Below are 23,383 nucleotides of genomic sequence, written 5' to 3' on the forward strand. Positions count from 1 at the left end.
TGCTTAATGTCACCTCCTGGTTAGCTCTAGGGTGCTTTCTGCACACATTATTTCAGCCTGGCACCACTGCTTTCCTCTTAATTTAAGTGAAACAAGAACATAATTTGAAGTTTAGAATCTATTCTGGGAGTTAAGCATAACATTAGGAACTGTTGCAGACCCTACAAATCTGTGAGTGGTCAGCTTCTCTTTTTGCTCTTATCTGGAGTCAAACACTTTACAGATGTCTTGGGAAATATATATGTGCACGCCCTCTCTACCCAAGCTGCCCCAACAGCTTAGGTATAGTGTGCTGACATCCCTGTGCAGCTTCCAGGTCAAAGTATGTTGTGCCAGCTGAGTAGAAGAAACTTAGCAACGGTCTGTACCTGTGAGTATAGATGTGTTTGAATAATTTAATAGCCAATGGACTTTTCCATTATAAACAAATGGGGATTTTGATACTGTATTTAAGTAATCCTCAGTTGCATCCGGACTCTATGTACAATTTTACCTGTGCTAACTGTATAGCTACTTGGATCATCCATTCTTAAAGTATCAGTTTGTCATTAATGTCATGAGTCTTCTGGGATTTCATCTGTGCAGTGTTGATGTTGATTGTTTATGGCACAGTATTCGGCTATTTCTCAGATGGTTTAACAGGTCTACCAGAAGGCTGTTGCAGGGATTTTGATACCTCAGGTAACTTGAACATGCCAGTACCTTTCTACATTGCTTATGGAAAACTTTGGTCTACACTTCTTTCTTAAGCCATTTCTTTTAACACTTCTAAGAATAGTTTTCTGGCCCCAAAGATATAGAGACTTGCGTTGTTTAAATTTTCCCCAGTGACTGAGAGAATAAACTGCATGGTACATAAAATCAAATAAAATATGAATTCAATAGCCTCCTTCTTTCAAAACAGAGAAGTATGTGTGAATGATTTTTTAGTGGTTCATGTTATTCCTCTTTATTGATCTTAATAGCTTGTACTTATTATTTTTTGCTGGTATCTACGATGTCCTTCTTCAGTTAAGTTCCTGACTTCCGATTTATACTTTGCCCATTTTCCTTTGTATTATAATCTGCTTTATCAACTAGATTGGAAGTTTTGCAACATTTTTTTCAGCCTTTTAATGAACCATAGAGAGAGCTACCTCCAATTCTTCTGCTAGTAGGGAAGAGGAAATTCATAGTCTTATAAGAATACACAAACATGCCAAAAGAATAAAAAAAATTGTTCTAAAGCTCAAAAGCGTTTAACAGGACTTTTGGCTAAAAGCTAGTTAAAATGCCCTTAAGTCAAAACATGAACTGAGTATACAGGATTTTGTGGGTGAGGATGTACACTTGGGAGCTGGAGGACCCTATCTAGAAATTTCTTTCTGACATTTACGTTCTTGGTAAGCTGTATAAACACATAGATAACAACTAACTGTGGCCTATCAACCAATGGAGTTTCCCACAGTGGGATTGATCTCTTCAGTTTATTTCCACCAACTAGAGTGACACCACAGACAGCTGCACATACGTTAAATACTTTCCTCGTATTACTTTTCCATGTGAGCCACTACTCTAATTATCACAAGGATGTTACTCACTCATTAAAGGGAAGGGAGCTTGCCCACAAAATATCAAGTGGGAAGAAAGGTTGGATCTGTTGTGGTGTCCTCTATGAAAGCGTTTGAAAACTTCTCGCTTATGGGGTTTGATATGTGCCGTAATTATCAAAGAAAGAAACAGTGAAGAAGGAGAAAGTTTTACCTAAAGCATCCATGAACAAAGGAGAAGCAGAATGAGTGCTAATATTTTTCTCTAAAGTTAAATTGAATAAAAGTCAGGATACAAGGCTGACTACAAACACTTGATATTTGAGTAACTTTACTCAAGTGAGAAGTCCTTGACTTCTGTGAGATGACTCTCAGTTACTCATTTTCCTCTTGTACCTCCCATCTACTTTCAGTGCTTAGACAGTATTTCAGCAGCAGTTGTTTGACAGAAAGATCAGAACCAGATCTAAAGCATCCATTTGTGGCTAACGGATTGATGGTTAATCAATTTCTTATTGATTCTGACTTTTTTTTCCCCAAAATTTTCAGCTAGGCAAAAAGAAGATGCCAGATGAAATATCCAAACCAAATTATTTCCTTTTCTGAAATTCTTCACCAAAAAAATAAAGTGAGATTTCCAGGGAGCTGCAATGTAAACACAGGAAGGAGCAGTGTATTCCACTCTTGAGTAAATTGCTATATGTTGTGAGTAAAAGTAGCAGAATTTTACTGCATGTCAATAAGCCGGTGACATGCCACGTACATAAATATCTGGATTCACAGACAGATCATGATTCACTGGTCTGACCAGAAAGATTATGTATACAGTATAGATGACACTGAGAGACTATAGGCAAGGATATGAATTAGTTATTGTATAGAGTCACATATATTCTTTTACCTTCTGGCAACCTCGTGGGAGTCAATGTTAAGAAATACTGTGGCTAACCGTTTATACCATTATAAGCTTTACATTCTTATGGTTTTCATGAATAGCAAATGAGCTTAATACTAGCGAAAGCAGTTCACTGTTAGATTCTTTTTTTTGCTGGTGCACCTGCTGACAAAAAAAATTTTTACTAGCCTACCCATGTGCACAGGTACAGTCTATGTTAGTCTCACTGAAATCATGGTCCATGTAAATTGCTTATAAAAGGGCTTAGAAGGTGTAGCTGGTAAACCTGATATGTAAAACTATGACGAGGATGCTAAGTGTGCAACCTTATCACGATTGAGGAATAAAAAGTTGTCCTGGATTCAAGACAAAAGAGAAGCTTTTGAAATGAAAACTTCTAGCACATTTGAACAGGCAAGAAGGAGTTGGTGCAATGCAAAAATGGAATTAGGAGGATAGAGAGGAGAGCGGAAACAGAGCAATGACTGAGAACCGTTTTACTGGCAATTTTCTGATTGACCAATGATCTCAACTTCATTGCAGTGATGTGTCCTGTAGAATATATACTATTTAGGTCCAGAAGTGCTTAACTACATTCTTTAATTCAATGCCAGCTCTGATAACTCAACAGAAGTTAGTTTAAAGAGGAAACTATCCAAATCAGAGATTATTTGGCAGACCAACAGTCATCTTCATTTTCCATTTTACATGTAAACAAGTCAGAGATAGTCAAGTCTGGGGTTTTTTTAACTGATGATGAATACAAATAATTATCTTTAAAAGTTACATGTTGTTTCTAAGAGCTTCTTTACAGCTGAGAGTTACAAGCTGATGCTACAGCCAGCTGTCTACCAAGAGGGAACATCCTCCTCTTCTTGGTAAACTGCAGCTCCTCAACATACCTTGTGGGGGATCTACAACTCATGTGGCCTCAGCATGACTCAGATCAGCAAGCTGATGCAGAATCCAGTTTTTGGTTTGGTAGTGTAATTTCAGCCAGATGAGCCACTTCACCCCATGGTCCTGAGGATCAGGAGAGCGGGAAAGAGCAGGAGCCCATGGAGTAGTAGGCCAGATCCTTGCAAGGCAACTAGCCACTAATACATGTGTGCAGCACAGCTCCATTCCTGCATACACATGCAGCTACTTCTGAAACTTTGCTGTCATTGTCCACAAAAATAAAATGTTCTTCCACAAAACAGACTGCTTATATAATTGTAAGTGTTTGCAGTGTCTTTTGTCTTTAATCTCTTGCAGTGCAGTGGCACAGTTTCTTGCAGTTTCTCAAACCAATGGCTATGATTGCAGTTTAGATGAATATTTATTACTAATACTGCATTTACTATCCCACTCAATTCTTTGAGAGAATGGACCGTTAAGTAGTATGAGGCTGACTGAAGTGCCTCCACCGTTTAGGGGTTAGCAACTAAACGGCATTATATAATTCGATTCAATTTCTGCCCAAGATTTCAGGGAGTGAACTCATCAGGATTACTCATTGTTAAAGGAGTGCCTCAGGGTTTAGTACTTTGACTTTATTATTTTTTCCTTTAGCTATTCAAAACCTTGGTTGGTTTGTAGGAAATGTTAATTATCCTTTCTGTGCTGGTGTCCCACTGCTGTTTTATAAGCAGAGCTTTGCTTGTACAACTTCAAAAGAAATCTTCAAACTCAATATTACCAAGTTTGAATATTATCTAATTAACCTCCCAGTCTGTCATGCCTTGTTGGTTATCATGAAATAATCACAGCCCCTCAGGTGTTGAAGCTCTAGATGCAGCTAAGTGCCTCTAATTCCCTAAGGGGGTGATTAGTTCATGATAACAATGCTCCCTTGAGTTGTTTTATTGCTTTTATAAAAAGACTTTATTGTGGGGGAAATGTTTATTTTTATGCAGGAGGAAGATGGAGCTGACAGTTGAGGCTGGTGAGTGACTGTAGCTCTTACTCTTGAGCTGTGGTGTAAACCTTGATATATTTGCTCATTTCTGATACTCCTTGGACAATTACAATATGCTAGCTGGTAATTAAGCTCCTGCTGAACTCACAGTGTGAAGACGGAAAATAAATACTTATAGTTCTGCCAGAGGTGAGCAGTTAAAACAAAACAAGACAAAGCAAAACAGAAGGTTCCTTCTGCTGCAGGGATCATAACCCCCAGAGTCTGGAGTACTTACTTCGATGTTTTGGAAGTCTCTAGATTGATTTCTGTGCATTGTTTCCCAAACAAAGTCTTTCAAAATGTACAGAAAATGGAAAGTTTAATTCAGTAAATTAATGACTGGTCCTTTCTTACAAAATCATGTCAATTAACAAAATTTTTAAGCATTAAACCTCAAACAGTTCTGTCAATAGGTTAATTGTAGGTCTCTGACCATGGATTGGACAGCTAAAGTTATACAAACCCTACTGCCTTCAGATCTTTGCCTCTTCCTTTTTTCCGCAATAGGTATGCTCCAGAACATTGCTCTCACAGAGCCTCACTGTACAGAGACATATAAGAAATGTGTCTTCCTGCCAAGTTGTCCAGGCCCTTTCCATGTAAACAAAATTACTCTAGTCCAAAGACATGTGTAGTTGAGACTTGCCTAATGACAACAAGGTGATTGATTTTTTTCAGAATTATAATGCTTCGTTGCAGAATTGGTTCATTACAGATGAAAGGAGAAAAAGAATGCTTAATTGACTAAAGAAGAGTTGAAAAAATGTGGAGTTTCTTCTTGTATGGAATGACCACAAGAAGAATATGCCAATTTGCACAGCAAATGTACTCTGAAGAGCTGCTTCTTTAGCTAATAATATAGAACTTCTTCAAGGAGACTAATGTGAGCAGAGTGTCTCACTCTGGGCATTGTAATGGTTTTTATGTTTAGGCTAAATTTTTTGACATTTTTCCCATTTTTAATACAAATAGTTCTTTTGAGGATTTCTAAACCTTAGATTATTGACATACACATTCACCACTGATATATGCTCTCAGCCTCATCTTGTATTTTTGTTTCAGGTATTTCTTTGTTCCTTTGTTGTAGTGATAGATATCTAATATCTTCCTTCCCTCTCAGAAGCTATTTTGTGCTAAAACTCAGCCAGTTTACTGCATTTACTGATTTATGAAAGGCTCAGAATAGAGAGTGATCAGGTCTGAATTTATCTGAATCATTTGGTCATAGCCTCTCAACACTCATTTGTTAACAACTTCATATCCATCTGGTAAAGTATCAGAGAATCATAGAATGTTTAGGGTTGGAAGTGACCTTAAAAATTATTTATTTCCAACTCCCCTGCCACTCCCAATAGAAGCCTCAGAGTTAGTGACCATGAAATACAGCAATTTTTATCAACTTCATTTCACATATGGCTTTATATATTCACATACAGTTTTGTATCTGTATATCCCAAATTACAGATTGACTATCCTTCTCCAGTCCCAAGAAAACTTTCCTGCTAACTTAAGATGCAATCCTCAATATTTCTCTTTCCAAAATATAAAATTCTGAAAACTCGATGTTGTCTTTGCCACCAACATATAATGTGCAAGAGAAAACAAGCATTTAAGGACCACTATCTCCACAGAAAATTGCAGTTGAATTACCCAGGTATACAAAGGCAAGAAGACTTGCATGATGCCTAAAATCTTAGGATAATCATCCAAAAAGTCCATAATCTCAGTACTGGAACAAGAAAATCAGTTGTGTGATTCAATATTTTTTTTTTAATTTATAAATTCACTTCAGATTTTGGTGTGAATGTTAGGCAAAAAAATGTTGAGTTTAACAATGGCTAGATATTTTAATCTTTTCCATGTCATGTTTTTACTCTAACTGCTTCCTACAAGTATATAAGCATCCCACTCACCCTCTCAAGGAAAAAAAAAAGGATAAAAGATGGTTCATCTTAAAAAAATTCTTTTTTGTCTGAATAAGACTGGGCTAGCCAATCTGACCAATTGTATGACTGTGGTTTTGGTGATATAATAAGTATTGGATCAAACTGTTCAAATGTCTGAGAGTACTAGCGGAAAACGTAACTCTGAAGTAACTCATACATAGTCTGTAAGCACGTTTTGTTTCCTAGGTAACAGCTCCTGGTGATAATGGTCACACATACAGAGCTGCACATGGGAAGCCAATTGCTGTGTACAACTTTCACTGGTGGACAGTGCAGTTTTGAGCACCGTGTTTTGGCATATCATCTCTTAACTACAACATAAGCAGGCACATATAACACCTCCTTTGCTGAACGCTCTGTCAAAATGAAATGGAAATGTTTGTGATTAGGCTGTTCTGGAGGCAAAATTCTAGATGCTTGTCACTCTTTTTAGATGAGGCTTCATCAAAGCATGAGCTCTCCCACCTGAAAAAAAGCAGGAACTGCCCAGCAGATCTTTTGGTTACTGTTTTGTTTATCAGGCTATAAATACATCCTGTGTAATCAATACAAGAGCTTTATGTTAGTAATTTAACCCTTGAGTTCTCTCTTCCCTTAAAAGAAGAAATGAAATATTCATTTAAAGAGAAATGAGTATTGTATCATAAAAATAATTCAGGAAAATACAGACCCAATAAATTGTGATGTACAATTTTATTCCAGTCTACGGTGATGTTCTAATAGCAATTTAAGGTTTCCTTAAAAACTAATTTTGTTTTCTAACTATGCAATAGAAGTTATTTTATTGTGCCTTATTGTTAATCAGAATAAAATATTTCATTTATAATTATTACCTTATCACTTAAGTTCCAAGAGTGCTTTGTGAAAGTTGTGTCTGTGTCTATGATTGCATATACAGTTATGCTTCTCTATAAATGAGACAACATGATTAACATTAAAAACAATTTTCAGGCGTTTTTGTGATTTTTACTGTTTTCTGAAAATATTGTCTATTAATGAACCTTAATGAAACAGTATTTTACGCATGGTGTGAAAAGTTGCCAAGAGGTGTAAAGCAATTATTATGACAAAACACAGAAGTTTTGAAGAGTCATTTCTGTCATGAAAAGTGTGTGTGAAAAAGCAGAATGAAGAAATCCTTAGGGAAAAAAATTAATTTTAATAAGATTCTGTGCATTCTCAAAGACTTTAAATCTAGGCTCCAAGTACAATGTGTAATACAGTTATCACCTAGAAACTTGCCAGTCTGTGAACAAAGCTTAGTTTCCATTGCTGAAAGATGAGAACTTCATGCTGGAGATGACTCAGGTGAAGGTCCCTGACACACTCCTTCTCAGTGGCATGTGCTTCCTCCTTGGACTACCCAGCTGCTCATAGCAATTGCTTTGCTGCTTTGCTTTGCTTTCATGATTGCTTCCATATTTCCTGGGGTGCTTTACACTGTCTATGTAGTTTTTGTCAGTTTACCTCAAGGAAATGAAGATTCAAATAAATATGGATCCTTGCTAAAATTAATACATGCAATAAGGTAGAAAATAAAAAGAAAATAAAAGAAAAAGCATTTCTAGAATCACTGATGTTCTTTGTCCTTAGCTTCTTTTCAGGCCTGTCACTGTGTGACACTAGCAAAATTTTATTAGAAGGTGCACAACTGTTGAGTAACACTAGGAGTTTAACTGATATAACTGCCATGTACCTCACAGGTTAATGTGTCCCCGTTTGCTGACGCCTGAAGTGCCCATGTATAGATTATTACTGTGAAGAAGCTGCCACATGTGAAGTTCAGTCCCATCAACTAACGATTTCAAATCTTGTGCACAATTTAGGTCATTTGGAAAAAAAATAATGGGGGTGTTCTGACTAAAAACTTTACTGGCATAATACAAATATTCTCTCTGTAAATGTATATTCCTCTACACACCATTGGGCAGTGACAATGAGTTGTTTCTTCTGGCGAACTTCTATCCATCTGAGGTTTTCTGCTTTATGCAGAGCAAACAAAGCAGTCAGCTCCTTTCTTTTCTACAGGTGTGCAGAAACAAGAGGCTGTCTGCAGTGTAAGGAAGAGAGGACACACTGGGAATACCTAGGAAAATTTCAGATTTGGTCATCAACATGGATTATTCAATAAGAGCAAGACAAAGACTTAGTGAATACAAAGAAGTCAAAAGCAAACCACAAATTAAATAGTGGGCAAAAAAAGAACCATTATGAAAAGAAAAATAGCAATGGAAGAGGTCTATTTCAGCATAAACCCAATCCTCCACTGGGAAGAGGTAATTAAAATTTTTTTAAAAATAGCTTATTCAGTTCCCATCAGCAACATATTGAGCACTCCTATGTCACAGACTTCTTCGCATATCTGCCTAAACCATACTTGCAGAACTTCAGTCGGTTTCCTCCTAGACTGCCAAGAAGAAATATTCCCTGATATCTACTATCTTCCATATATTTGTCTCCTTCACAAATTGTTAAGAAAAGTGGGACTGATAAAGCTAGATGTAAATGGTAATATAATCTAGCACAATGAAGAAAGACCATACTATTAAGTCCAATATCAGTAATCAGTAGTAGAAGAATCTTATGTCAAGTATCCTTCATTTTTCTTGAAGTTTGACCATGCAGGTATTAAGGCAGAGGCAATGATATTCAAGAATGTATTTTCAATAATGTTCCTTCATCTTTCTCTCAATTTACATAGCCCTGGAAAAATTCTCTGCCTGGAGTTCAGAGGCTCTTGAAACCAGCCGGTCAAGTACATCCAGTTGATCACTAGCACTACCAGCCTCTAGTTCTAGTGTTTGAATGCCACTCACATAATTGTGTTTTTTCTGATCACTATGTTGCTGTCAAAGCTGCATAACAATGATCATTTTATTCTGTGTCTAATTTTCACTGTGTAGCTGCACTTTTAATCTTTCCACTTATTCATTTTCTTTAGTTTTTCTCTCACTCTTATCCACTCATCTTGTATGTGTAACTAATTTTAATTACTGTGGCATTCCCATCTGAGAAGTGAATGGGAGGCTTGATATTGCTTTGAAATGGTGCCCAAAAGGGCTGCACTGTCATTGACCACTTATGTATTTTCAAATAAGACAAGAGAACATTAGCAATATTGTGAAGCAAACCCACCTCAGGAATGCAATAAACTGGAGGGGAAGAGTGTCTCAAGTTTTTCTCACACAAGGTGCAGGAAGGATGTGAAACTTTGTCTGTGCTCTAAGTGATGAAGGTTGGTCAGATGAAGTGGGACAAATTTAGTGGCCCATGAGCTGACTCTACTCAGTCATACCTTCGCATGTTCAAGGTGTTATGCGGTCCAACTTTTGGTTACTCACCTCTTACGTGCCCTGTGCCATGGGATGTTGTATCCTTATTAGAGCAAGGCACTTCTCTGGCTATCATCTATGTCTCCAACATACAGCTGTATGACTGCTGTTCCAAAGGAGAGGAACTAGTTCACAAAGCAGTGGCATCTTGGTGTGTGATTGACTTGGATGGGCATGTTTTCTAGACTGCCAGCTGGGAAGAGGGGAAATAAATCAGGAGTTCACCTCAAAGAAAAAGACCTCTGAGTAACATCCAATGCTAAAAATATAATTTTTATTTATCTTAGCTTATTTCTCAGGCATTCCAATAGATTCTTCCCTTTAAGAGCAGGAAATGGCTCAGAAACACGTTATGAGAGAAAGCTGGGAAAGAAATTTGAAACTCATCTGCACACAAAAAGAACTAGAAATCATGAGAACTAAAACACATGCATTGAAAAAACCAGAATGTGCAAGAGTGATTACACTAAAATGGAGAGGATTTCTAGGAATATAAGTCTTAGAGGTTTGGAATAGCTGGGAAACCAGCAGATATGGTAGCATGTCATCAGTGTGTCATTAGCGTGTCATCAGCAGCAATATGCTAGCAGCTAGTCTATTATAAAAAGAAATAACTCATGGCCTTTGTCAGTGTGAATTAAATGTGATATATTTCTAAATAAAAATAAACTCAATGAAACACTTCCCTGCCAATTAACCTACTGGTAGCAGCACTAGCTGATTACTTCTGTGGCTATCAGCTTCTCATGAAAGACTGACAATTTTCCCATGAAAGATTTTGGGTTGTTTGGGTTTTTTTCTGGTCAAGTTACTCACCAATATTATTACATACATTCATTTCTTTAAGGCAGAGTTTTAATGGCCAGATCAAAACAAGAATTTTGGGTAGGGTTAAAAACATAAAGCCAAAATGAAGCTCCAAGTCCCCTTTTTCTTTATTCTCCAGCCTGCTCAATAAGCTGGGCAGTATGAGAATCACAAGCACTGGATTTGTCCAGGAGAATTTCCTGTATGTTTACTGTTCAGCTTTTGACCATGGCCAGGTGTAGCTCGGTGCAGTGCAGCCTGACATCTCTTTCATGCCTGGCCCATGAATGATTCTCCATTCGGCTCCTCTTTAGAGCATGATTTATTAGACACTGTTAGATCAAATCTAATTAATCAGATTCTGAAAAAAATCCTGCTTTAAGTGGTCCTCCCAAAAGCTCTGTGGCTTCTGCAGTCATTTGCCATGTGGGAAACATGCACTCATATTTGTCTTTGTTTTCCAAGACACTTCCATAACTACTGGATTGTCAAATATCTTTAGTTGAAATACTCATCAGAACAGTTTTCTCCACCTCTAATGTCAGCTTCTAATGTCCTTGGGCACTTAGTGTCCTAACCACTAAGTCACATGTACATGAAATCACACTTTCTCTGGCTCCAAGAATATATAACCAGTCTATGCAAATGGAATCAAAATGTTCCATTACCCTCTGTCATAACTTGAATAATATGTGTTTCCTTAGGACATGATGTGAATTTAAACTATGAATGCCTGAGTGTAAAGAAAGGGTTTGTGTCACTGTTGTTTCCTATGGTGCTTTGGAAGTGACACTTATCTCAATTTTTAAATGCTTATATACCTTGAAAAAGGCTCAGAATTTTTAAGAGAAATGGCACCTTCTTCAATACTGCTCAGTACACAATCAATGCAAAGTCTGAAAAACTGTCTCAATCCTTCAGCATTTCTCTATGGGGATCTTGAAGATTTTGCAATTGGCCCATGGTATCTTTCAAAACAACCCCATGTCCAAGAAGAGTCTGGATCTCACAGGCAAAAACTGTGCATGCAAGTTCATACACCGGTGCCTTCTCTGCTCTCGCAAGAGTTCTAGCTGCATTAAAAATCACTCATTGATAAACTGGATGTAGCGTGATAACAACACTGGAACTGAGTGCATTTAGTTCAGGTAACCAAAGTTGTATATATAAATTCCCTGAAGTATATATAAATTCCCTGAAGTATATATAAATTCCCTTTATAAATAGCTGACAATTCCTCATTCTTAGCAAATAAAAATGACAAATTTCAGCAGAAAAATAATTGGACTGTTCAGACAGGACAAATCAGAGATCTTCCTTTGCACCTTCAAATGACCTCTATGTGGGAAAGTTTGCATACAAAGGAAGTAGTAAAATTTGTCAGGGGAAAAAAATCACAGTGTAATTTATTGGCATTTCATCCTGTACTGTTATGAAACAAGATGTTCAAGAAATTGAGTCAGGTTGTCATGGAATGAACTTGAGTTTAGATGTGCCAGATTGTACAACTGCAGAGCTCCCTCCTCCCTTCGCAGCTTGGTCTTCAAAATAGAGTTGGTCTCATTTACAGAGGAAATTCTCAAATTTGATCACTTGTGTTAGAAATGTTAAAATGGAAATGATAAGTGCTGATTTAGAACAGTTAATAATTGATTTAAAATATTGTTTCAGGAGAAACTAGACATGAGTTGGTTCAGAAGGTATTGAAGTGAGTCAGTTCTTAAGAAGAAATAGTGATCTCATAGTAAATGAGGATTGTCTTCAACACTTGCAGTTAATACTGAGGCTGTTAGAGGATATGGTTCATGCATTACTATAGAGAACTGCTGAGTACAAAAACCCCTAATTTTTAAGGAGAGTAAGAAAAAATTTGGGCCCTGGTATTTCAAAGGAATGTTGATGTGACACTTAGGGACATGGTTTAGTGGTGAACTTGGCAGTGCTGGATTAATGGTTGAACTTGATAGTTTCTCCATGGACGGAAATGGGAAATGGGGCTTTAGGTGATGAGTCAGCATTGCAGGCAACCTAACCAACAAATACTTTGAGAAAACAGCAAAAACCTGGAGAGATTCCATCTCTTTAATATCAATTGAATAAGTACAATTATTCTTGATTGCTATCAATCAAGTGTTCTGATACTTGACTATCATGGTGCAATTATTATTGAAATACAGAAAAGTTTGAAAGTCTAGGGTTTTTTCTGTTTTCATGCTGAATGCCCAGACATTGAAGTTTCTAGGACCTCTTTTGCTTTATTTCTCATCTTGCTCATTTCAGAGTCAAAATACTATATTTCATGCTCATTGGTTAAGCATTTTCAAGAGGAACCTGATCCATGAGATTTAAATGGATTTTTTTGTTGTTCACATTCTCATTTTTTCTTGATTTTTACATTAGCATCTTAGCCTTTCAGCCCAGGAAGCTGAAGTTGCCCTTGTAGGATAATCCCATCTAAAATTTCTCAGTCAGATGGCTAAGGGCAACTGTTTGTTTTGTTCTGGGTGTACTGTTCCCCCTGAAAATCCAAAATAGTTTTACACGTTAACCTTGAGTACTCTTTTGCATTAGAGACTTAAATGGTTTAATTTCAATATTACTGGATTATCAGAGTGTATAAGTGCATATTGGAAAGTCTTCTAGAACATAAGGCAAACAGAAAGTGTCAAGGCAATGCTAAAACCACAACAGGGTGTTTCAAAAAGCTCACAAAAAGAGGACACTATTGTACAATAGTTATACATTAATTTCTGAAGTTCTTGGTTTTTTTTCATTTAAGTTAAATTCTGTGAGTCCCAGTAAATTTTGTGGGGTTTTATATTTTCATATCTTCTTATGTTTGTGGGCCTCATTTTTCCATTATGAATACCTATTTTACACAACCTGAATCTCTCAGATGCAGAAGTGTCACTCCTATTGTGTCTCAGTATAACTGAAAGAACATTAGGATTTGCTGTATAAATGTGAGAACATGCCATCTGTTTGGCAATGGTAAGCTGAAAACTGAGGGAAAACATAAGAGATGTTAGAATACCTACCAGCTGGAAACTGAGGGAAAACACAAGATGAAATAAAATATCTGCCAGCTAGAAGAAAGATACAGCTGGCTAAAAAATGCCTACTTTAAGAGTGCAAATTCAGACAGCAAGCTGCAGAAAGACATGCTGGGAAATCATTCCTAAAGACAGTCTTGAACTAGAAAATTAGTAGATCTGAAGAAATTGCTGGGGAAGATGATCTTGAAAACATCTTTTTTTATTGTGGTGTATCACTGTTCTGACACATTATATGTCTGTGATGTTTATATTTCAAAACAAAAGCCAGTAGAAAATTATATTAAGGGAAGGAACAAAATAACTTCGGTACGAAAAATTACTGAGGTATTGTCAACTCCATAGTGCTCTCTGTGTGGTTTGCTAATTAATAACTTCAGAAATAGAGATAAACACTCTACTGTTCCTGTTTATTTGATGATCTTGATTAATTAAAGTACAAGTTTCCTTTAGAAAGTCGAGACTGCCTTTATTTATATTACTAAGTGTGTCACTTTGTTCTTTGGTAGCATTACACAGTGCATGCAGCCAGTTTTGCTGATTGAAGAGGTTTAAAATCAGGCAGGCTGTGTGGACATTTAGTAGCTGACTACAGCAAAATTGCTTAATGACTAGTATCATCTAAATGAGGCAGCAAGCTGAAAGACTCATAATCTCTCCCCATGCACAAATTTTAATTAAATAATTATAATGTCCTTGTTGTAATTATTTATCAGTAACTATGCTCCTGAGTATTGTCTCTTTTGCTTTCATCTGTTCTCTCAGCTCAGCTGTACAATGAAAAAATCAGTTTCAAAGATCTGGTATGATTAATTCTTATTACCGAGGGCCCTATTCTGCTGCCATTATTCAACCTGATTAGTACTTTACTACACAATTAATCACACTGAATTCTGTGGTCCTACATGTGCATTAAGGTGCTGCTCAAAGGGGTGGCAGAATTGGACCCCAACTAACAAAAGATTTGGGACTGATGGTCTAACAGGATGGCTAAGATACTAATTCACATTTTCGTCTTCTTGGGGAGAAAACAGTCAAGAAAAGAGACCCATGAAGGCTTTGGGTTCCTCTGAGGTTCATTTAAATGCTTGGTGCCTGTTCTTGCACCTGGAGACATGGAAAGGCAGCTCAGGCACCAGAGTCTTTAGCTCCCTGCTGAAGTATGGATCCCATACACTTTCTTTTAAGCAGCTGAGCCAGACTCACTCTTATGTTTTAAATTAATGGGTTTTTATGCAACAGTCTGGTTGATGGAGCACTGATGTGGGAGACTCAAATTCAATACTCTCCTCACCTTCAGATGGAGCATTTTCCTGTGTTACAGAAGACTATTCTAAATTATGATAACAGATCTCAAAGTGGGCTACTGTGTTATCAGCAATGGAAAATGTCTGCGGACACATATTTATGAGTTAAGGTCAAGACCCTTTGCAAATCTCAGTGACTTCAGTCTAGCCTCCAGTTTCTTGGCATCTAAGTAGCTATCGATAAGATATTGTTTTTAAATAATTTCATTAATTATTTACTTAATTTAAATTATTTCATTAAGCTGTTTTCTTTTAACAGGTAAAATGTCTTCACACATAAGAAACCATGAATAGTCAAACCCCAAACACATAGATGTCTCCCTCTGTGACACAATGGAGACCAAATAACCTGAATAAGATTAAAATGAAAAGCATTGACCTTGAGTATCTCAAAAATTTCTCCTTAAAACCAACAACAACCTTGACATATAATTAAAACATTAACATAAGAAAGTTATGTGTGTTGCATGGAGAAAAATGCCACATCAAGAGCTGCAGGGCAACTATCTTTAAATAAAAATAGTCCTTGCAGAATATGTAGGGATGAAATTTTCTTTAATGAGTAGTGTGGGCATTATTCTGTTACGTGCGTATCTTATGTGTCTGTGTTTAGAAACATGACAAGCAGTTCTGAAATTATGAGCAATGGTGAATGTCTCAGCATTCTAATTTCTAAAAGAAAAAAATATTGGAATACCTGAAGCTATGTATTTATATTGCTCAGTTAAGAAGAGTTATAACCCATTATAAAACCTTATTCAATGGTGTGCAATTGTGACAAAGTAGGAATGGCTTGTGAAAGTGTATTTCTAAGAAATGCGGACTAAGGTACAGTTCCATAAAATTCCAGAAAATAAATAAAAAAAGAAAAGACAACTTTACTCAGGGTATCCCACAATATTTAAGTGTAGAAGAAAGATGTTTTTTCCCTTTTCTTATGCAATCTCTCTTAACAATGCAGAATTTCTCTCTAAAAAACTATCAGACTTGAAGATGCTACTAGATCTTTACAGGGACCCTCAGACTACCTCTTTTAGTAAAGGATATAGAAGTTACCAGGGAATATACAATGATCAAATGCAGTAAAAGGTTTGTCTCTTCAGTCATAATACACAAACTCAAGAGAAAAATGGTGATTCTTAAGCTGTACAAAAAATTTAATCAGGAAAGGGAAAACAGGAAGGTTAACCAAATGGAGATGAGACTCATGTGCTTAGACAGAGCCAACTTTCACAGAACACCCTGAAGGTATTACCTGGGTCCAGCTGGGATCCAGTACATGTTTCCTAATGCTTATGCATCTTGCTGGATGGTGTGGATAGAAAGGATCCCTTTCCTCCAAGTGATGATCGTGTTTTCAGTCCCCAGAATTCTTGCTAGTAGTGACCTGAACAATAAATGTCATGGTAGGGACATGTCCCTTAGTATCTGCTGGATTGTCTGCTTAACACTCCTCTTAAGACAGTTATGCAAAAGGAAAAACAGATATCAATCTTCTTATAAGCAGTTAGATTTCTCATGAGGAAAAAAATAATTTTTTGATAGAGTGAATTATAGTTTTCAATGACAAGTTTTTTAAAAAGTCTAATAGTCAAAGGCATTAAAACCAACAGTAAGATATTCTTTAACTGTATCAGGAAGAACACACTAAATAAGTGCCTAGGTCAACTGGACCACTAAAGTTGTAATTAAAAAGGATGAAGAGATTGTGGAGAAATTACATGAATTCTTTGTAATCAGTCTTCACTAATGAGGATGAGGCAGACATTTCTAACTCAAGGTTAATTTTTACAGATGAGGCATTGTCAGAGAAAGTGGCCTCTGAATATGAGGCATTTTAGCGACTAGATAAAGTTAATGGTAGAAAATCCCTGGGGTGGAATAATATTCATTTGAGAGTTTTAAAAGGGAAAACCAAAAAGTAGCTGAACTACTAACTGAAATATGCAATATACCTCTAATAGCAGAAGCCATTCCTGAGGATTGATTTTTATCTAAAGAAAGAAAGAATAAAGGATGACCTTGGGAATTATAGAAAAGGGAACAGTGCTTTATAACCACTGAAATTGTCCAAAACCATTTTCATAATCAGCCATTAAAGAACCTTTTGAAAGCTGCCTATGTATTATTGATATAAATATATAGTACCTTTTTTAATTGACCTTTACAGCTTGTCTGAGTGTAATTTTTATTTTTTCAACCTCACAGAAATTCAGGAAGGAAACAAGAGAAGTTTGGCAAGGAAAACAAGTTGATATAATTTACCTTGCCTTTCAAAATCTTCTGACAATGTACCTTACTAAAGCCTGTTGGCAAATACTAACAACAAGACAGTGAGAACAAAAAACTGTCATGTGTCAAAAACGGCTTGGTGGATGGGATAAGGTTTGTGAGTAATTAGCCAGCCTAAGTGATTCAAGATTTAACACGCTTTAAATTCACAAATAGTCTTCAGGAATGATGGCCAATTTTCCTGGGCAAATTCTTCTTTTGCTAGGAGACCTGTATCACTTAAAAAAACCTGAACCCCCTGCAATACCCACAGCAATCTCTGGGAGAGCCCAGCACTTCCCAGGGGCACCCTTGAGCTGTGGAGTGCATGCATGTCTGGAGAACACAAAACGAATACTCCCCCCTCAGCACATCTAGTGGGATGTACTGCAAAGGACAGCAGCACAGCTGCCACACAGCAGCTATAAACCTGTAAACTGCAACCTGCAGGAGCAAAACCACTGAAGGAGGGCATAGGCCAGCTTTCCAAAAAATTTCAGTGGAAATGGGTTTGTCCCAAAAAAGAAGGCAAAAATACCAGCAAACATCTTCAAGATAAACATCCAGAATGTTCTTAAGCTTTACCTTACTACTGCAGTTAGCTAAAGAGTCTTCGACTCTGGCCTTTCTTTCGTGAAAGAAATAACTCTTTTGGAGAGGATATTTACTTTGCTAGTGATATTATATTGTTGGAGAATAGTGCAGAAAGATAGAATGTGAAAATCATGATGAATAATAGAGACAGGCTTATTCTGTGGCACATTAAATCATTAGGAATAATATGCAAAGCTATGGACAGTGAATTACTAGATGGAAAATATTTCAAAAATAATTTTGCATCCCAAGCTCTATCATAATCTATGGTCACCTGTGAAAAGAGTAGATTGATGCTGGAAAGTGATTTGCAGCTAAATCCAGCATTTTGCATAATTTTTTTCATTATCAGAAGGATAAGTATTGACAGGTGGTAACTTGCCTACTCTAATCACAGTTAAGGTCTGAATAGTGTTTATCAAAACAGTAGCTATAGTGTCTGCTGATTATTGACAACAGTGGGGGTAGAACAACATAACCTTTGACATCATAACAACTTAAATGCTAGCTTAAAGTGAAAATTTATAGCTTTTGGTAACCTTTAGAAAGAAGAATTGCAGCTTTGTTACATTATAGACTATTCTTTTTTTTGCTAAGTTATTGAAGTATAAATAACTATGCTTTAAATTTTTTTTGTAGTTGTAAAACTAAGGAGATGTTCCTACTTTCCAAAAGAGGAGACAATAGTAAATTAAGTTAGTTCCTCATGTAACCGCACCATGCTAAGGTTTTTTTTCAGTTTAACTGTGTTTATTAAAGATGTCATTTCTTCATATTGTAACCAAATGGCCAGTGAAACTTTCTAGGGCATTGTAGACCAGGCTGGAGTGACTTTTTCATTTACATGTCAATGGAGTCTGCTCCAGTAAAGTTAATTGAAGAACATGCATAAAGATTTGTTTGCTCTGTGGACAGATGCAATGAAAAAATCTTTTTAAAGCTAGGGTATGAATACTGATGTGAATGGGAAAGTAAAATATTATAGGTAAGTAATTTTTATCACGTACACAATATAGTTTGAATTCCATGGAGGGAAAAACATATACGCAGTTTCATACATGCCTTTATTTCAAATAAGTGACAGCAGTGATTAAGAAACTAATATAGTCTTTGTTTCTCCTACTGTGCTTCCTGCAGTGTTTCTATATTTCTGGTTCCAAATTGCTGATTCTCAGCTGTCACACTGGAGAACATCAGGGGTGTGTGCAGTATATACTTGAAGCCTCTATGAATATGTCAGTTTGACCGGTGTCTTTCCTTTTCCCTTGCATTTCCTGCATGTCTTTTTTCTTTTTTTTTTTTTTGAAGACCGGTGAGTTGAAAACAGAACAGTTTCTTTAAGGGACCATAAGCAAGCAAGGTTAGTGACAGACTTTCTGGAGGTGTGAGGGCATTTGGCCACAGCCCACCAAGAGGTAGATAAGATATGCCTTGAGCAGCATACACCTACAAAGCAATATAAGGAGATCATAGACTGGGGCTGCATGAATTTGCAGCAGATGGGAAAAGTGTGGATATTCACCTATTTGTGGGCATGAAGCTAGGAGAGAAATGACCAAATTATTTAACTGAAGAAAAGAGGTCCAGACAAAAAAAAAAAAAAAAAGAAAAAATACTTGTGAAAACTGTTCAGGCTGTTACATTTTGGGACAGTTCCTTTCAGAGAGCCTACTTGTGACTCTAGACCGCTCAGAACTTAATTCACTTGACTAAACATAAGATTGAGTGCCATCTTAGATATCCTTTGACTCCAGCTGTCATTGTAAGAGGGCACAGATGTCTTTCATATATGCTGTGTTATATCTGGCACCCCCATGTAGATATCTGAGATAGTCTGGATGGCACCAGACACCTATGTTTAAGAAATAAACAAAGCTTTCAGGATGGAATTAGGTTTGAGATTAAGATTCCTGTATGAAGACAACTATATGTAGCTGTTGGTACATGACCTGAGTACCTAAATCCCAGTAATAGATCATGGGATTAAAATAATTTGCTAAAACATAGTATGATTTGAGATAATTGTGGGCATCTGTGCAGGTCTGGCAGAAGTGACACAGTCCTGAGACCTTCAGGAGTGGAAGATGGAGGCCATATGGGACTCCTTATGCATTGAAAATGCCAACACACAACTTTATTTAGTCAACTAAATCGCTTCACATTTGTTACACTTTGTACTACTGGTAAGTTTTTACCTTATAAATTGCTATGGATTCTCTTTTGCATGTTTATTTCATTAAGCACACAAGTCTAATAAGACTGAGTCAACAGGCTCAGAGCTGCTAATCTAGCCCTGTCAGATTTGATGTTCTGCAAACAGGGTGTCTAGTTTCTTTGAACAGGAGATGGATTTGTTGGATACCAACAGTTTAGTTACTTTATGCAATCTCCTAACAGCTGAAAGAAATTGGAAAGTAACCTTTCATTTAGGGCATACAAAGATTAAAGTGGCATAAAGGAAGAAAGAAACAAGAGGATTGAAGCTCATATTATACCTAAGAATTTGAATAGCAGCGCTCTGATGTAAATTTAGGTCTGTAATGAAAGTATATTGACCCTGGCTTTGCTGTCCCCACAAATACTGTGTCTGCACTGGGATCTTTTGGGTATCCCTACTAACTCTGCTAATTTAGGCACATTGATTAGCTGTCTGGGAAGAGAGACTTTCGGAAACTCAGCCCCTAAACTTAGATCCTTTGCATCACACCTCAGTTAAATGCCTCAGATAGTTTTAAATGGACGGTGTAAAAACCCTCGTCTCTATGTAAGTCAGCCAGTGGACCACTTGAAAACACACATTAACAGACTGTGCAAAAGTGCAACGGAGAACTTGGGGTCATTGCAAACCATGCTGTCTTCAACATTTGCATCTAAACAACAGGCACTCTGATGACACAGAGTTAGAAGAAATAATCTTGTTTCACTGGACTACATAAAATCGATAAAAAGAAATTAGCAGTAAAGAGTTTCCAGATCAGGGTTTGGCCTCTTGGGGGTAACAAACTAGACTCAGTAAGATACACGCAGCATTTCAGCAATTGGGTACCATGCTTTGGTAGGTTACTTAAGACATTACAAGAAATATATTGTTTAGTTGTACCCATGTACACCATTAAAGCTATTCCAGTGTGGCATAGAGTGAGCAAGTTGAGGTCATAATATGCCAGCTGGAGAATAATAGGGAAAAATGTTCCTTCAATTTCTGCTTAATGTTCTGATGAAAATAAAGAAGCCACTCACTTGTGCTGTGGCTATGTTTACTTACACTACTTTATAACTACCCTTCTCTGACTTACACTGGCTCCTGCAACATCTCTTGCCATTTTCCATTCTTGAATTTCTCACACACTTTCCAGCAGGGATCATTTTATTTCCATCCCATTTCTTTTGCAGGAAAAAAAAAAAAGAAGTTTTAATTAACTGTAGCAAGATGTTACTGTAGTTGTTTTGGGGTTTTATTTTTACAATAAAACTATGTTAAATGGAAAAATTATATAAACACATAAGCTGTGTTCGGCAATGGTCTGCATGAAAGTTTTATGGAGACAAAACCCTATAGTGTTCTTTCAGAGATAATTATTCCAATATGCAAATTAAATTTGTGCATTATTCATTTTTGTCAAATAATTTTCATTTGCTTTGGTGCTCTTATAATAAAAATCTACCAACAGGGTTTCCTCTTAACTCATCTAAGGAAGCCTGCGAAGAACACTCCATATTTAACTCTCTTTTAGATCACTGTGGCTTGAGAATACTTTTAATCTCTTTTCCATTTATAACTGTACTGCTTGACCTTTTTGCAGCAAGGTGTCTTGTATATAAAATGTCAAAGAGAGGATTATAGACATGGGACAAAGATATAGTTTAATTAAAAAAAGTCCTGTGAGACTGAAAAAGGTTACTGGCCCAGAGCACAAATATTTAATGCCAGATTACTATTTATGATGTTAAAATAACAAAAAAGGGTTTATGGGTAACTTGTAATTGACCAACCTTTACAGGTACATATGATAATATTAAGCTTCAAGTAATAACTTTCATATTAGCTTGGAAATTAGTTTTAAAAATTTACTATTTCCTTAATGTTTTCTGTGTGTTATAGAACTATCTTTACAAAATGAAATAGGTTAATGGTTTAAAGTCTGTTTCTAATTCAAAATGGTGTTGTAGGAAAGCATAAAATGAAGTGTGAATTTTTGAAATTTATTCATGGGTTCGTTAGTTTCTATCTCTGACATTTAGTCTTAGATAGGAGCATGGTTTTAATACTGAATGAATGGTTGAGAAAGACCAATCTAGATTTGTTGCTGATTTTCCCCAGAGAAACAACGAATACATTCCAAAGCTGAGCAGTCCTACCAGGTATCTCCACTTCTGTTCACTTTGTGAGATAATGAGATGGAAGAATTGTTTTTGTGCTTCAGAAACAAAGGGAAGGCCATACACAAGTATTCCAGAAAGAACCCAATTTACCAGTTAATTTGTGAATCAAAACGAGTTCATGATGTAATTGACTGGATTTTGTCTCAAGACTGGGTTTTAACAGAACAGTAATTCAGCAGTGGAAAAACAAGGAGACTCAAAGCCCAATTTTAAGAGTAAAGTACCCACAGATATTCCTGTCTTTCACTGACAAACTCACGGAGATGATAGAAAAACTGGCACATCATTTATTCAGCTACTTCAGTTAAGGTGTAGTAAATACATTGTGTAGTGCTAGTTTGTACCTGTGATAGTTTGATTTTTATTTGTTAATGTAACACCAATTTTTGTGACTTTTGGTTAAACTTACTATGTAAAAGTTGGCAAAGACATAAAGATAGATAAAGTACAATACAGAATTCTACTGACTCTAAATATTTATAAGCAAAAATGAGGAAAACTTTAAGACGAAAAAACCCTTCTCCCGCATAGCAGCCGGAATCTGAATCTGCTATAAATATCCACGGTTGAGTTTGACTATGGGTAGAGATATTAAAAATATTATTAGAGAAAAATGCTACCAGAATTCTCATGAGAAGCTCCATCTCACTATGGGGCACTTTGCAATTCTCAGACTGAATGGAGAAAAAAATCCTGCTAATAGAGGCAGTGCTCAGTTATGTTCTACTATGCCAGCCAGAATAGTAGAAAACAGTGCAGCAAGGGAGGGTAAAGACAAGAGTGGTAATGGGGATGAGGATTTGGAGATTGCCCAAAATATGATGACAGTATTTATGCAAATAGTTAACACTCTGCTGGTGAAGGAATCCTTTAATTTTTATCTTATAGTTCTTTAGAGGTGATAAATGAAACATTAACTTACATGGGTACTGCCTGCTTGGAAAGCAGCACATACAGTGCAGATGGGATGCCCCATCCCTGGAAGTGTTCAAGGCCAAGTTGAATGGGCCCTGAGCACCCGATATAATGGGTGGCATCCCTGCCCGTGGCAGGGGTCTAGATCAACATTATGGTCCCCTACAACCCAAACCACTCTATTATTTTATGATTTCAGAAACAAAACAAAACAAAACAAAATTAAATACCCGAAGAAACTGTAGCCTGATCTTAAGGTTACACAAGACTATTAGAATAAATGGACAGATGTTACTAACTAAAGACTTGTAAGTAAACAGCAAATGTAATATGATGCAATATAGACTTCCTAGGGTCATCAGTGTAACAATGTCTGGTATTTTACTTTTGTCAGAAAATAGATTTTATA

This window comes from Lepidothrix coronata, unplaced genomic scaffold, assembly GCF_001604755.1.
Source record: "Lepidothrix coronata isolate B3197 unplaced genomic scaffold, Lepidothrix_coronata-1.0 Scaffold63, whole genome shotgun sequence".
In the NCBI taxonomy this organism is placed as follows: Eukaryota; Metazoa; Chordata; class Aves; order Passeriformes; family Pipridae; genus Lepidothrix; species Lepidothrix coronata.